The sequence below is a fragment of the Puma concolor genome, chromosome D4 (genome assembly GCF_028749965.1).
Source record: "Puma concolor isolate L17-30 chromosome D4, mPumCon1.1.hap2, whole genome shotgun sequence".
Classification (NCBI taxonomy): domain Eukaryota; kingdom Metazoa; phylum Chordata; class Mammalia; order Carnivora; family Felidae; genus Puma; species Puma concolor.
Window position 1 is genome coordinate 73,482,319 of NC_141679.1, and position 15,540 is coordinate 73,497,858.

General features: G+C 38.0%; 1 protein-coding gene across 6 annotated transcripts in view; it reads left to right on the forward strand.

Moving 5' to 3' along the window:
• KIAA1958 (KIAA1958 ortholog) overlaps positions 1 to 15,540 on the forward strand; it is a 162,053-nt gene that overhangs the window by 18,283 nt on the left and 128,230 nt on the right. Inside the window, exon 1 of one of the 6 annotated variants that reach the window (XM_086683715.1) lies at positions 5,490 to 8,776. The exons of the other annotated variants lie outside the window; for them this stretch is intronic. The gene's annotated coding sequence lies outside the window, so the exon portion shown is untranslated. Of the gene's footprint in view, positions 1 to 5,489; positions 8,777 to 15,540 lie in introns of those variants that run through there. 6 annotated transcript variants of the gene reach the window in all.

Sequence of the window (15,540 nt, forward strand, 5' to 3'; positions counted from 1 at the left end):
GACTTTTAGAAGTATTTGGAGGTGGGAGGAAAGAAGCCATACATTTACAGAGACTTTCATGAAACATAAAATTGTGACACTGAATTAGCCTTTTTTTTCCCAGCCCTCTGCTGTTACCCTAGGCTCTGGTCCAAAGAGGTAGCATATGACTCACACTCCCCCTAACACCCTTGTTGTTGGGTTCGTTATTCTTTTCAGGGTTGGGTTGGTGTATCGAACGCACAGAATTAATCTGAATACTCAGGAAGAATGTATGGAATCTCTCTTTAGATTGTAAGAAATGACTATGATTGAATATTTTAGTTTGAGTCTTTTGAGTAGGACTTTCTGTTTTGTGTGATAAATATACTGCATTAGCAGCAGGGGAACTAAATTTCTATTGACTAGGATATCAAAGTTTATATTCCTGTAAGATCAAGTATGACTCTGAGATACTGTATGTTTTAGCTTGACTTGGTAATTCTTAATCTTTTTGTGGGTCTTTGACCCCTTTGAGAATTGGATAAAAAATTTGGATTCTCTTCTCAGAAAATGTACATCTGCATATATAGCATACAATTCTGTATACATTTTAGGAAAAAATTAGATCTTTCTGACACATTATGCTAACAACCTCTATTTTGTGTATTTATACTTTAGCATGTGACTTTCTTCTGTCTTCATAAGAATGGAAACCTTAAAGGTTTGAGATAAGAATTAGGAGAGTGAACTTATGGACTTCCAGGGAAAATTTATGTTTTTGAAGGAGGGGATACTATGGTATTTTTCCATCAGAAATCCATTTAGACTGTTGTTTCTGATAAATGTACGAGTAGTGCATCTGGTTAAATCATTCTTCTGCACTGTAGGTTATGAAAAAATAGTGTCTCACTACTGGTACATTCACAAAGGCAGTCTAGCAAGGAAAAATTTAAAAGCTTAAATTCTCATTCTCATTTCTGTGAGAATAAAGAGGGTGAATTCATTATGTCAAGCATTACAAATAAGCATGTATTAAAGCGGCTACATATGATGATGGCACATTGTTGGAACACCCCATGAAAGATAATTTGCATGGAAGATGATTATTCAATAGGGCTTTAATTTACAAGAAACATTCCACAATTTAATTGAGCCCTTTTTGCACACACTGCTTCGCTTCAATAGATTGCATTTGCTCCCTGCATATGTACAATGCCATGAGGGTGGTTAAAATCTGATTCAGTCTAGCTGGAAGGTGAAACAACAGCTGAAAGTCATGTCATAAAAATATACATTATTAAACATTTGAGAATTGTTTTTGAAATCAGTTTTCTGTTGGCTGATGTGTACCATAAAGCTGATTGTCTAATTTTCTTTTTTCTAATAAGATTTGTATAAGATTATTTGGCCCTGCTGGCCACTAGTTAAACTATATGGTTCAATTTAAAAATTATTCACTTTTATAGGCTAGTCACCTATATTATACTTTTGCATACATATGAGCATACATAGCCTGCATTTATAGTTATTATAGAAAGAAAATTATTTTGTGTAAAAAAGACACTGAAATAAACATTTCAAGAAATAGCTGACTTATAATTAAAATGCCTAGAAAGATAATACAGTAGTCCTCCCTTATCCCGTGGGGGGATATATTTCAAAACTGCCAGTGGATGCCTGAAATTGCAGATAGTATCAAACTCTGTGTGTGTGTGTGTGTGTGTGTGTGTGTGTATACCAATTATAAAGTTCAGTTTATGAATTTGACACAGTAAGAGATTGACAACAATAATAAAATAGAACAATTAGAACATTATACATAATAAAAGTTATGTGAATGTGGTTTCTCTCAAAATATCTTATTGTGTTGCATTCACTGTTGTGATGATGTGAGATGATAAAATGTCTAACTGATGAGGTGAAGTGATGTGAATGACACAGTGTTAGGCTGCTGTTGACCTTCTGACACGGTATCAGGAGGATCATCTGCTTCAAGACCACAGTTGACAGTGGGTAACTGAAGGCAGAACCTCAGATAAGGGGGACTACTATACATGGTGTTAAAAAAAAAAAAAAAAAAAAAGAAGTAATGTAGCTATGTCTAATGTCTTCTCTGTTAGCAGAATAGTATATGGATAACTTTATTATAGAGAAGAGGTTTTGTGTGAGCCTGAACTGACTGACTCCTTGTTCCATTTTTGAGCATTTAAAATAAGCATTGTTGTGAGAAGCCAGGCCCATTCTTAGTGGGGAAACACTAAAAACATATGGACGTAGTAAAGGTATGTCCACATGAGGAAAACACTGAAGGCCTTCAGGTTAAGTCAGAATGTCTGTTAAGATAAGGATGTCTGTTATCACCATTGTTTTGCAAATCCTAAGATAGGCAAGAAAAATGGATATAGATATTGGAAAGGAAACCATATAATTATCACCATTTGTAGGAATAGTGATGGGATAGAGGAAAAGAATATTTAAAAAAAATTTTTTTTTAACCTTTATTCATTTTTGAGAGTGAGAGAGACAGAGCATGAGTGGGGGGAGGGGCAGAGAGAGAGGGAGACACAGAATCAGAAGCAGGCTCCAGGCTCTGAGCTGTCAGCACAGGGCCCGATGCGGGGCTCAAACTCACGGACTGTGAGATCATGACCTGAGCAGAAGTTGGACGCTCAACCGACTGAGCCACCCTGGCACCCCAAGGAAAAGAATATTTTTGAGAATAAGATGAAAGTTTAAGTTGGAGGGAAGGGAGATTGAAACATTTTCTGTTGGTCCTCCAAGTTTTTGGTGAATGAAGGCTTTCTGCAGAAAGTGGTGGTGGGGGGGTCGGGGTAGGGGGGCGCTGAGAGGGAAATTGAGCAACTAAGAAGAACGAGAAGAAAGAATTTAGAGTAGCTGTGATGAAAAAGTATTGGTGTACCTCTAAGGGTTCAACTGAGGGTGAATCGTATGAAGACACTGTGGAGTCATTCAACAAAGGTTGGTGCCTGTGAGTCGGTGATTTCTGAATTCTCTGAGCATAAGCAGTTGATTACCTGTGTGGGCACCTTGATAACCACCTGAGGTGGTAAAGAAGTAGTTCATCCTCTTCCACACAATTTTGCTTCTGAGATCTGATGTTTGACTCCATGAGACCCTGAAGTTAGAGATCCTACAGGATCAATTATAAGTAAGGTAAGGGAAAAAGGAAGGATGAAATTATTTGGAGAAGAAGCCTGTGTTATTTATTTATTTTTTAATAAAGCTGTTTTATTATTTAGTTATTTGATAGAGCATCCACTTGTGTGAGTGGGGGAGGGGCAGGAGGAGAGGGAAAGGGAGACTCTTAAGCTCCTACATGGAGCCCTACATGGGTCTTGATCTTAAAACTGTGAGATCATGACCTGAGCTGAAATCAAGAGTCGGACCCCTGACTGAACCACCCAGGAGCACCAGCCTGTGTTATTTTTGTAGTGGGAAAATCTGTTAGTAGAGGTCTCTGATTATGTTCAAAAAGGTCTAGATGAAGTTCCTACTTCCTAGGGTTATTGTGGAGATTAACTAAATTAGATGTGATGGTATAAACTGTTTCCTACAGTGCTCTGCATTATAGTAACCTCTTAGTAGATACCTGGTTTAAAAACAAATGTAAAAATCCTGTGCCCCATGAGCCCATTCTTTCCAGATATTTAAGCAGTCTTGTCTCCCATGCATCCTTTCAATATTCACCATCCTTAAACTTTTTCTTTGCACTGGTCCTAGCCCCTGGTCCTTCATCCTTGTCTTTGCATACTGAGAAACCTGTGCTTGAGCCTGCCTGCTACTTCTTGTTCCCATTTCCTTTCTTTCATAGCCAGATTCTTAAATAAATGGATTATGGTGCTATCTTTTCTCTTATCACTAACTCTCTTTAATCTTAGGGAATTTGGCTCTCTCTGCCCCTTCTACTCAAAGTCTCCACGAAATTAGACCTACCTAATAGACAAACACCTAAGAAAATGATCAGGTGATAATAAGTGCTGTGAAGAAAAATAATTCAAGATAGGGGGGTTTGGGAGTGCCAGACACATGTTGGGGTGGGGGTTTATAAGGTGGTCTGGGAAGGTATCTTTATTAAGAGGACACTAAAGCAGATTTAAGGAGCAAATCATAGAGATATCTGGGGAGAAAAACATTCTAAGCAGTCAATACACAGTCCCTGTAGTGGGGGCAAGGTTGATGCATTTGAGGAAGAGCAAGGAGGGTTTTGCAGATGGAACAGAGTGACGGACAAGGGGATGATGTCAGAGAAGTAGATGCAGTCATCAGAAGATGATGTCAGTGTGCAGTAAGTAGATGCACACTGAGAGCATGTGAAAGTTATCTTCTGATTGCTTATGTTTCCTCAGTGAGAGTAAGGATGGAGCAGAAGGAAGTGGAGATTTGAAGAGCTGTTCAATTAGGACAGTAGAGAGAGAATAGATTTGAGCAAAGTGTATCCCTGGGCCAGCAGCACCAATATCATCTGGGAATGTGTTAGAAATGCAAATTCTTGGGTCTCATCCCAGACCTACTGAATCAGAAACGCTGGAGGTGAGGACAGTCAATGTATGTTTTAACAAGCCTTCTGGGATATTATGCACAAAAAAGTTTGAGAGCCATCGGACTAAAGAGATAAGTACAAATTAGTACATAGCCATGAGGACCCACTTGAGTTTAGTGATCTTAAGTTTAATGTGAAAATAGTCATTAGGTTATGTTGAAGAAAGAAAGGGACGAGGGAATTGAGTGTGTACAAGGTATTGTTTTAAATGATATACCACAAAATCTAAGTTGCATAAAGAAATAAGGGAGGATGGATCATTGGGACAGCGAAAACATGGTAGGATTGACTTTGAGTCCCAATGAGTCAAAGAATTGGTCAGTGAAAGAAATTCTGATACAGATCTCTGATTAACTCTAAATTACAAGTGTTTTCCCTTCAGTCAGGTGTCTCCAAAAACTAGTATTTCCTGACTTTAGAATTGTATGTCAGAGCAAGTAATTTTGAGTCAAAAGTTTTGAGTTCATGGGAATGCAAGCTGGTACAGCCACTTTGGAAAATAGTATGGAGGTTCCTCAAAAAACTAAAAATAGAACTACCCTACGACCCAGCAATTGCACTACTAGGCATTTATCCAAGGGTACAGGTGTGCTGTTTCGAAGGGACACATGCACCCCCATGTTTATAGCAGCACTATCAACAATAGCCAAAGTATGGAAAGAGCCCAAATGTCCATGGATGGATGAATGGGTAAAGAAGACATGGTATATTTATACAACGGAGTATCACTTGGCAATCAAAAAGAATGAAATCTTGCCATTTGCAACTATGTGGATGGAACTGGAGGGTATTATGCTAAGTGAAATTAGAGAAAGACAAAAATCATATGACTTCTCATGTGAGGACTTTAAGAGACAAAACAGATGAACATAAGGGAAGGGAAACAAAAACAATATAAAAACAGGGAGGGGGACAAAACAGAGGAGACTCATAAATATGGAGAACAAACAGGGTTACTGGAGGGGTTGTGGGAGGGGGGATGGGCTAAATGGGTAAGGGGCACTAAGGAATCTACTCCTGAAATCATTGTTTCACTATATGCTAACTAATTTGGATGTAAATTAAAAAAAAATAAATAAAACAAGTTTAAAAAAGTTTTGAGTTCAGGTCCTGCCTTTTTTCTTTTTCTAGTATGAAATTTATTGTCAAATTGGTTTCCATACAACACCCAGTGCTCATCTCAACAGGTGCCCTCCTCAATGCCCATCACCCACTTTCCCCTCCCGCCCATCTGCCATCAACTCTCAGTTTATTCTCAATTTTAAGAGTCTCTTATGGTTTGGCTCCCTCCCTCTCTAACTTTTTTTTTTCCCATGGTCTTCTGTTAAGTTTCTCAGGATCCACATAAGAGTGAAAACATATAGTATCTGTCTTTCTCTGTGTGACTTATTTCACTTAGCATAACACTCTCCAGTTCCATCCACGTTGCTACAAAAGGCCCTATTTCATTCTTTGTCACTGCCAAGTATAGGTCCTGCCTTTGTTAGTTGGCCTTGGGTAAGTTACTTAACTTTTCTAAATCAATTTCAATATTTGTACAATAGAACTAAAAATACCTAATAGCTTAGTCTCACAGTTGTTTACAGTATGAAATGAGAGACAAGCATATGAAAATATTTTATAAAATTACTCCTAATAATAAAGTCACATCTCCTAGTAATAAAGTCACATCTCCTAATCATTACCCTCCACTGTTTTCCACACTGCCCTCCTCCTCTTCTATATCCTGAATTTTGTTTATGTAGTACAAATAATTTCACCTTATGTCTGTTAAAAAGATATGAATCTTGTAGAAAAGTAAGAAAAAGTAGTGATGACTCTTATTGCTTGCCTTGTAATAAAACGTTGTCTTAAAAATACCCAAGGGTACAGGTGTGCTGTTTCAAAGGGACACATGTACCCCCATGTTTACAGCAGCATTATCAACAATAGCCAAAGTATGGAAAGAGTTCTGCTTCTGGCCAAGCTAGAGTAACTGGGAGCAGATTTATCACCCCACCTGTATTATTAGTCAGAATTCTGCAGAGAAACAGAACCAATTGGATGTGTTTGTTTACATATTTTTTATAAGGAATTGGGTCGCTTAATTATGGAAGCTGAGAACTCCCAAATTCTGCAGTCTGCAAGTTAAAGACCCTACAGAGCCAATGATGTAGTTCCAGTCCAAGTCTGAAGGCCTGAGAACCAGGAAAGCTGATGGTATACTTTCCAGTCTGAAAGCCTGAAGTCTCAAGACCCAAGAAGAGCCAGTGTTTTTTTTTTTAGAGTCTGAATGCAGGAAAAGACTGATTATTCAGTTCATTTGTCAAGCAGGAAGAGTTTCTTCTTACTCAGCCTTTTTGTTTTATTAAGATCTTCAATTGATTGGATAAGGTCACTCACATTAAGGGGTACAATCTGCTTTATGTAGTCTTCTGATTCAAATGTTAACGTCATCCAGAAATGCCCTCACAAACTCAACATACCAACATAATGTTAATCAAATGTCTGGGTACACTGTGACCTGTCAAGTTGATACATAAAACTATCACTCCACCTGAAACAATTAAGAAACCAGACAAAATATATTAAAGAGTGATTTTTAAAACATTGGATATCAGGCATTGACATACAAGTGATTTCTGAGAGATGAGAAACAAGTAAGGTGAACCCCCTGACTGCTTCAGCTTACTACCTGGAAAGGATTTCTAGGCTGTGGTGCAAGGAGGGGGAACTCAAGTGGAGACTGCCAGTTTCGCTGAGTTGAAAAGGTAGGGATAGAAGTCTGAGGAGGCCAAGGTGACTAGAGTTCACAGAATTCACAGGAAGAGGTAAAACTATCTCTATTCACGGATAACCTAATCATATATATAGAAAAACCCAAGGAATCCAGTAGAGATAATAAATGATTTCAGCAAAGTTGCAAGGTACAAAAATCAACACACACAAGTCACTTGTATTTCTGTACATATTCAGGAAACAATCCAAAAAGGAAATTAAGATGGCAATTCCATTTATAATAGCATCTAAGAGAATAAAATACCTAAGAATAAACTTAACCAAGGCAATGAAATACTTGTACACTGAAAATTTTAAAACAATGCTGAGGGGTGTCTAGGTGGCTCAGTCGGTTAAGCATCTGACTTTGGCTCAGGGCATGATCTCACAGTTCGTGAGTTCGAGTCCCGCATCAGGCTCTTTGGTGACAGCTTAGAGCCTAGAGCCTGCTCCACATTCTGTGTCTCCCTCTCTGCCCCTTCCCCACTCACACTCTGTCTCTCTCTCTTTCCAAAATAAACAAACATTAAAAAAAATTAAAAAACAATGGTGCTGAAAGAAATTAAAGAGGACCTAAGTAAATGGAAATATAGCTTGTGTTCATGGATAGGAAGACTTAATATTGTTAATATGTCAATATTCCCCTGAGCTATTCTTATCAAAATTCTAATAGCCTTTTTTTTTTTTACAGAAATTAAACAGCTGATACCTAAATTCATTTGGAATTGCGAAAGATCTTGAACAGCTAAAAAATTTTGAAAAAGAACAATTGGTAGGTGCCTCGGTGGCTCAGTTGGTTAAGTGCCTGACTTCAGCTCAGGTCATGATCTCATGGTTTAGGAGTTAGAGCTCTGTGTCGAGCTCTGTGCTGACAGTTCGGAGCCTGGAACCTGATTTGGTTTCTGTGTCTCCCTCTCTCTCTGCCCCTCCCCCACTCACACTCTGCACCTCTCTTTCGAAAATAAATAAACATTAAAAATTTTTTAAATTGGAGGACTCATACTTCCTGATTTCAAAACTTACTACAAAGCTATTATAATCAAAACAGTGTGGTATTAGCATAAGGATAGAAGTATAGACCAGTGGAATACAATTAACAGTCTAGAAATATATCCTTATATATAGGGCTGATTGATTTTCTTTTTTTTATTATTTTTTAAATGTTTATTTATTTTTGAGAGAGGGAGAGAGACAGAGTGTGAGTGGGGGAGGGGCAGAGAGAGCGAGGAAGACACAGAATCCAAAGCAGGCTCCAGGCTCTGAGCTGTCAGTAGAGCCCGACATGGGGCTTGGGCCCACAAGCTGTGAGATCATGACCTGAGCCAAAGTCAGATGCTTAACTGACTGAGCCATCCAGGAGCCCCAGGGCTGATTGATTTTCAACAAGGGTGCCAAGTCCATTCAATGGGAAAAGAAGTTTCTTCAGCAGGTGGTGCTGGGACAATTATATTTCCAAACACAAAAGAATGAAGTTGGATCCCTACTTCATACCATAAGGTAAGGTATGGTAGGAAATTTAACTTAAATAGGAAATAGGAAAATTAACTTAAAATGAATCAGTAACAACACCTTGTAAGACCTAAAATCATAAAAATCTTAGAGTAAAATTAATGACTGCTAAAGAAAGCATATGAAATATTATTCTTTGCTGTTTTTAGTGTATGATTTCTCTGTTGATTGCTCTGTGAAACATCATGCGGCTTTTACTAAGTATGCTATTATTATAATAACGTGAGTTTTTTTTTTAAGTTTGTTTATTCTGAAAGAGACTGCATGCATGTGAGTGCATGCAGAGAGAGGGAAAGAAGAAATCCCAAGCACGTTCTGTGCTGAGCCAAAATTTTGAGCCAAAATTAACAGTCGGATGTCTAACCAACTGAGCCACTTAGGTGCCTCGCTAATGTGAGATTTAACACACATGAGATACTCCTTTATGATGTCTAAACTTGTATGCATAGCATACTATATACTGTTCAGGATCCATTTGGAAATTTCGTGATCTAGTTTTTGTGTGTTGATTACTACCAGGACATCACATGTTCTGGTGTTTAAATATAACTTCACAGTAGCAAAATCTTTTTCAAACTCAAATACAGATGACTTTCAGGCTTTTAGGGATTGGTTGTTTTCAATTATTCTTATGACTCTGAACAAAAGTTTGCCTTCCTCAGTACCTGGTACGTAGGTACTCAGTGATTATTTATTGAGTGAGCAAATATTATGTAAAGTGTGATTATCATGAAAATTAATTCCAAATCCTTCAGTTCTTTGAGGCCTTTCCAGCAGATACATACTATTTTTACAAGTCAATTATCGTAAGAAATGCTGGTGTCGCTTTTGGAGTTCAAAGACATTTTCGTACCATCTTGTTTCTGATGAAACAATTGGATCCCATTGGATTATGCTCATGTAATTGTTGGATTATTAAAACATTTAATTTTTATTTTAGTAAGTGCTAATATAAATACATTACCTGTGTCTTGTTCCTAATTATATTACATTGCAGGAAGTGGACAAGTATAATAGAAGAAAGGTGTTTCAGTTCCTTCAGTGATATGTCATCTTAATTAAGATCAAGGATTTCTTAAGTTTGTGTGTTTGGGAAAATGACAAACTGAAAATAGTTTTTTTGCGATTTACAAAATCGTACCAATTTACAAAATTGGTTATGTAGAAAGCAGCAAATTAAATTGCTTTTATATTTTTAAAACATGGTAGGAAATAGAAAAGACAGGTAGATAAAATACTATGTCTATATTACTTCCAAGGAAATTTAATTCAGCAGTGGCTGAATTGTCTTCAGCAATGGCTTTGAGTAGAAGTACTGTCTTCAGTTGTAGATAAAATAATGCATGTGGTATAGTCTCAGGTAACTAGAGACAGAATGAAATTGATATTTTGCATTAGTTGTGCATTATTTATCATGTCTGATAAAGCAACAGCATATGCCTGATGCTTTTACCACCATCTACATGATGATACTCTATGCTCTGAGTGAGTGGGTATATTAATCCTAGATTAACTTTTTTACAGTAAGTTGTGGACTTCCTTTGTAAATTAACATCCATAAACTTAAAACTACAGTTAGGAGAATGATAGAGGATGTAGAAACACAGATAAGAAAGAAACTGAAGGAACAGAGAAATGAACAGGTTATTGAAACTGTGAGAAATATATCAATTCTCTTTTTTACTGTAACTGTTCATTATAGTGATTCTAAGGGAAGAAATCCAGATCATCAAGAAAATACTGAATACAAGTAAATGTTAATGTTTATTTTCCAATAAGTACAAAGTCAAACTATAAAGATTAAAAATGGACACTGGAAACACGAAGGTCCTGAGGTTTTCTTCTAGGAATCCTTTCTAGACCATCTATGGTTTGGATCAGACAAGCATATGTTGCTGTTTTTTGGTGTTTTTTTTTTTTTTCAACATTCTGCCCCTAGCACCTGTCGTGCAGTAGTTGGAGTTGAGATGTGCCCAATAAATAATGTCTACATTTGATCTTTTTCTCCCCCTCATGTTTTGACTTGCTTCAGTTGCCATCTCCTCCTTCCTCTTTTTTTTTTTTTTTTGGTTTTATTAATTTCTCCTTTACCTGTAAGCCCTTAATTCTAGTTTCTTTTATCATGTTTCAAGCTTGTTGAGTTTAATATTTAGTTAGCTTATTTTTCAATTTTGAGTTTTTTTTCGAATAAAAGCATATAAGGCAATTCATCTTCCTGGGTCCATTGCTTTGCCTGTTCTCCTTGGATTTTAATGTGTGTTATTCTCAGTGTTTTATATTTCTGAATAGTGTGTCTTATTTAAAATAGTATTTAAAAAAATTTTTAATGTTTATTTATTTTTGAGAGAGAGAGAGAGAGAAAGACTGAGTGCAAGCAGGTGAGGGGCAAAGAGAGAAGGAGACACAGAATCCAAAACAGGCTCCAGGCTCTGAGCTGTCAGCACCGAGCCCGATGCGGGGCTCGAACTCACAGACTGTGAGATCATGACCTGAGCCAAAGTTGGACGCTTAACTGACTGAGCCACTCAGGTGCCCCTAATATAGTATTTTAAAGATTTCTTCTTCTTTTGATTATTATGCTAATTTTCAATTTTATTGCATTTTGGTCATAAATAAGGCTTTCGCACTTTAGAATTTTGAGATTTCTTTTGACATATTGCATGATAATTTTTGAGAAAGGTTTTATTGGCATTGGAAAAGAATGTATATTCTCTATTTGAAAAAAAAATACATCTATTCAGGTCTAATTGTGTTTTTCTCATTTTTTTTTATGTCTGCTTGAAATCTTTGTTCATATTTTTCATATCACTGGAATATGTTCTTTATTCTTTTTTTCCTCCAGTAAAAGTGCATTGGGCTGATTATGGCCTTAACTTCCCTAATGAGTATGCCTTTATTTTTGTCCACCCACTTGAATGATCATTGCTGGGCATGATTTTGTTTGGTTTTATCTGGTTTTATTTTATTTATTTTTTTTAACGTTTATTATTTTTGAGAGAGTGTGTGTGCACGAGCAAGCAGGGGAGGGGCAGAGAGAGAGGGAGACAGAGGATTTGTTTTTTATTTATTTATTTATTTATTTATTTATTTATTTATTTATTTATTTTAATATATGAAATTTATTGTCAAATTGGTTTCCATACAACACCCAGTGCTCATCCCAAAAGGTGCCCTCCTCAATACCCATCACCCACCCTCTCCTCCCTCCCACCCCCCATCAACCCTCAGTTTGTTCTCAGTTTTTATTTATTTATTTATTTATTTATTTATTTATTTATTTATTTATTTATTTTAATATATGAAATTTATTGTCAAATTGGTTTCCATACAACACCCAGTGCTCATCCCAAAAGGTGCCCTCCTCAATACCCATCACCCACCCTCTCCTCCCTCCCACCCCCCATCAACCCTTAGTTTGTTCTCAGTTCTCAACAGTCTCTTATGCTTTGGCTCTCTCCCACTCTAACCTCTTTTTTTTTTTTTTTTCCTTCCCCTCCCCCATGGGTTCCTGTTAAGTTTCTCAGGATCCACATAAGAGTGAAACCATATGGTATCTGTCTTTCTCTGTATGGCTTATTTCACTTAGCATGACACTCTCCAGTTCCATCCACGTTGCTACAAAAGGCCATATTTCATTTTTTCTCATTGCCACGTAGTATTCCATTGTGTATATAAACCACAATTTCTTTATCCATTCATCAGTTGATGGACATTTAGGCTCTTTCCATAGTTTGGCTATTGTTGAGAGTGCTGCTATGAACATTGGGGTACAAGTGCCCCTATGCATCAGTACTCCTGTATCCCTTGGATAAATTCCTAGCAGTGCTATTGCTGGCTCATAGGGTAGGTCTATTTTTAATTTTCTGAGGAACCTCCACACTGCTTTCCAGAGCAGCTGCACCAATTTGCATTCCCACCAACAGTGCAAGAGGGTTCCCGTTTCTTCACATCCTCTCCAGCATCTATAGTCTCCTGATTTGTTCATTTTGGCCACTCTGACTGGCGTGAGGTGATACCTGAGTGTGGTTTTGATTTGTATTTCCCTGATAAGGAACGACGCTGAACATCTTTTCATGTGCCTGTTGGCCATCCGGATGTCTTCTTTAGAGAAGTGTCTATTCATGTTTTCTGCCCATTTCTTCACTGGGTTATTTGTTTTTCGGGTGTGGAGTTTGGTGAGCTCTATATAGATTTTGGATACTAGCCCTTTGTCCGATATGTCATTTGCGAATATCTTTTCCCATTCCGTTGGTTGCCTTTTAGTTTTGTTGGTTGTTTCCTTTGCTGTGCAGAAGCTTTTTATCTTCATAAGGTCCCAGTAATTCACTTTTGCTTTTAATTCCCTTGCCTTTGGGGATGTGTCGAGTAAGAGATTGCTACGGCTGAGGTCAGAGAGGTCTTTTCCTGCTTTCTCCTCTAAGGTTTTGATGGTTTCCTGTCTCACATTCAGGTCCTTTATCCATTTTGAGTTTATTTTTGTGAATGGTGTGAGAAAGTGGTCTAGTTTCAACCTTCTGCATGTTGCTGTCCAGTTCTCCCAGCACCATTTGTTAAAGAGGCTGTCTTTTTTCCATTGGATGTTCTTTCCTGCTTTGTCAAAGATGAGTTGGCCATACGTTTGTGGGTCTAGTTCTGGGGTTTCTATTCTATTCCATTGGTCTATGTGTCTGTTTTTGTGCCAGAGACAGAGGATTTGAAGTGGACTCTGTGCTGAGAGCAGAGAGCCCAATGTGGGGCTCGAACTCACTCAGATCATGACCTGTGCTGAAGTCGGTGCTTAACTAAGTCACCCAGGAGGCCCAGAATCCTGATTTTGAATAGTTTTTCCCCAAGAAACTATAGACCATCTTTATTGTTCTCTAGTATTTCATGTTGTAGATAAGGTATCTCATATTTTGATTTAGTACTTTATCCCCAGTACTACTTTCCAGCCACAGCTACTCAAGTCTTAACCCTGTTCTGTTTAGTATTTCTACCATCTCTAAGTAGCTCTGGTCCTACTTTCATTTTATCTGAGTCACATTTGATATCTATCCAGTCTCTGTTTTCCTACACCTATCTCAGCTCCTAAGACCTTTCAAAAGGCCGGGATTCCCTACTCTTTGGTTCCATACCACAGAAATGATAAGCTTGCCGTGTGCAGGCCTTCTCATTGCGTACTTTGACCTAGAACCCTGGCCCTTGTTGATCCATTTGGGATCAGCTTCCTTATCTCCCCTTGGCATATCTACTTTTCTGTGGCTTTCTTCCTTGGGTATAGCCATAGAGCTTATCCCCCTTAGCCAGCCCCTAGTCTGAAGCTGGGTAAAATGAATGTACTGCTTCAGAAGGACTTGGCTCAGCCTCTGGTGGGTCCTTGGAATAGTTGCCCAAAGTACCAGTACAGGAACTTATTGTGTAGATCTAACATTAGTCATCTGTCTTTTGATCACATTAGATGGACTGGAAATTTGAATTCATGTGGCTCAGACTGCTTTTAGAGTTGAGTGGATGGTAGGGGTATCCACAAATTAACAGTTTTGGGTGGCCTGACTTAGCAAGATACAGGGCTGTGTGAGGACAGCTGGGTAATATGTTTTCTACCCATAGCATAGTCACCTACCATCAAAACCAGGTATCATCACAGCCACCCATCAGAAACGGATTTCTTTTTTGTACTTATGACTTCTAATTTGAGAAGTGACATAAGAATGAGACTCTAAGGGTGGAGGGTAGTCCTGTAAGATGTTGAGACTTTTCCAATACATGCATAATTAGATGTGTTGATTTTAAAGAATCAACCAGTAGATGTGTCATTTTAGAAGCTTGTCTTGGATTACATGAAATTTAAGCCATTTATCAGATCTGGTCTCTGGCCTGGAATTTCCTCACCTTGTTTTGTGCTTTTGAAAGTCCTGGGGAAGATAGTTTGGAATTTCTTTGTGAAATATTTTTTCTAAAGGTAATTAAAAGTGAGCCCTTGCACAGATCTTTCTGGAAGGTGTATATATGAGCACATGCTCTAGTATCTTTTTAGTATAGGTTGTTCTATAACCTCTACACTTGTGTGGAACTGTCCCTAGTATTAACAGGCACTGATGCGGAGGGCTGGAGTGCCAATTGGAGAGGGGCAAGGGCACTGGCTGGCTGTAGAGTGTGCTCTGAGATGCCAAAATTAATGAGTAGACGGGGTCAGTAAATCTGCAAATGAGCAGAGGTGAGGTGAGGGGATAGAGCTGAACTGATCTGGATGACGAGTGTAGTACTATAAAAAATAATAGCTACCATTTATTAAGGACAGACTATGTGAGCTAGGGCGAGTGCTGAATGTACAGCAAAACCTGAGGGGCAGTTGGCTGGACCGGACGGTGGCAGTCATGCAGAGAGAAGTTTCTTAAATAACCCTTTTGCTGGATGTGATGTCAGTCTTTTACATATGTTATCTTGCTACAGCTATACAACTAAGGTATTGTGACTGTTATTTCCATCTTATAAATGTGAAAATTGAGTCTCAGAGGTTACATAAATTGTTCAAAGTTATACAGCTAGTAATTGCTGGAGCCAAGATTTGAGTCATGTCTGTCTGGTGCCAGACCTTGTGCATAGTGTATCGAACCACTGTGTACAGCAGATAAGCCCCACGAGGTGATACTTATCTGTAAATTTTCTTGAATTCTATTAAAAAAAAAAAGCTTAGAAGTTTGCCCAACTATGTCTTAACAGACAGATTTAACAGGAACTTTGACCTGACTGGAAATTTGCAAGTAGCTCTT